Here is a 441-nt window from a genome sequence, read left to right as displayed (position 1 = left end):
ATAAAAATTGTGTTGTGTTTTATGTTCCAAAAATAAAGCAAAAAGAATATGCAAAGTAATTTCATTTATGTTAAAGGGCTGTTTAATTGGGGAGTACGCAAAGCCATAGAGTTCTTTTTGATGTTCTTTTTCCTTTTCCCCTCTTAAAAGAAACACTTAATGCAGTTGGGCTGCTAATCGCTTTCAAAATGCTTTCTCTCTTTCTCTTCATATTTGATTTTATTAAGATTTACAACAGACGATTGAATTCTTATGTATTTACATATCTAACTCCTAAACTTCAATTTTTACGCACACACACACACGCGCGCGCACACACACGCCAAGATTATTTCAGATTATTGCGTGCGGACACCGCATGCATCTCTACGACCAAGATTATTTCTGTTTTTTTATATAAAAAAAAAAAAATTTAGGGGGGGCCCACCGAAATACATCGGG

The sequence above is a fragment of the Phalaenopsis equestris genome, unplaced genomic scaffold (assembly GCF_001263595.1).
Source record: "Phalaenopsis equestris unplaced genomic scaffold, ASM126359v1 Scaffold000036, whole genome shotgun sequence".
Classification (NCBI taxonomy): domain Eukaryota; kingdom Viridiplantae; phylum Streptophyta; class Magnoliopsida; order Asparagales; family Orchidaceae; genus Phalaenopsis; species Phalaenopsis equestris.
This window is presented reverse-complemented; position numbering follows the sequence as displayed.